A 299-nucleotide genomic window follows, 5' to 3' on the forward strand; every position below is an offset into this window, starting at 1 on the left:
AGAATGATTCCTCATGAGGTTGGCGATACGTAACGCTCATGGAAAGGATGTTTTCTAAGATAGGGATGGCGATATGTAACGTCTATCTCAAGAATGTTGTTGGGTGCGGGCAACCAACTAACACGTGAGCTCATGGTCTGTTTAAGAATAGACATGTATCATGTGCATTTGTGTGCTATTGTTTGAGTGTACATAATTATTTTGATTTGCCTAACTGATTATTCTACTTAACTGTTAGTTGTACTACTTGTTCTAATTGTGCTAAATTGTGATTGCCTTGCATTTGCCTTGTGTTTGTG

The sequence above is a fragment of the Arachis duranensis genome, chromosome 7 (assembly GCF_000817695.3).
Source record: "Arachis duranensis cultivar V14167 chromosome 7, aradu.V14167.gnm2.J7QH, whole genome shotgun sequence".
NCBI classification, from domain to species: Eukaryota; Viridiplantae; Streptophyta; class Magnoliopsida; order Fabales; family Fabaceae; genus Arachis; species Arachis duranensis.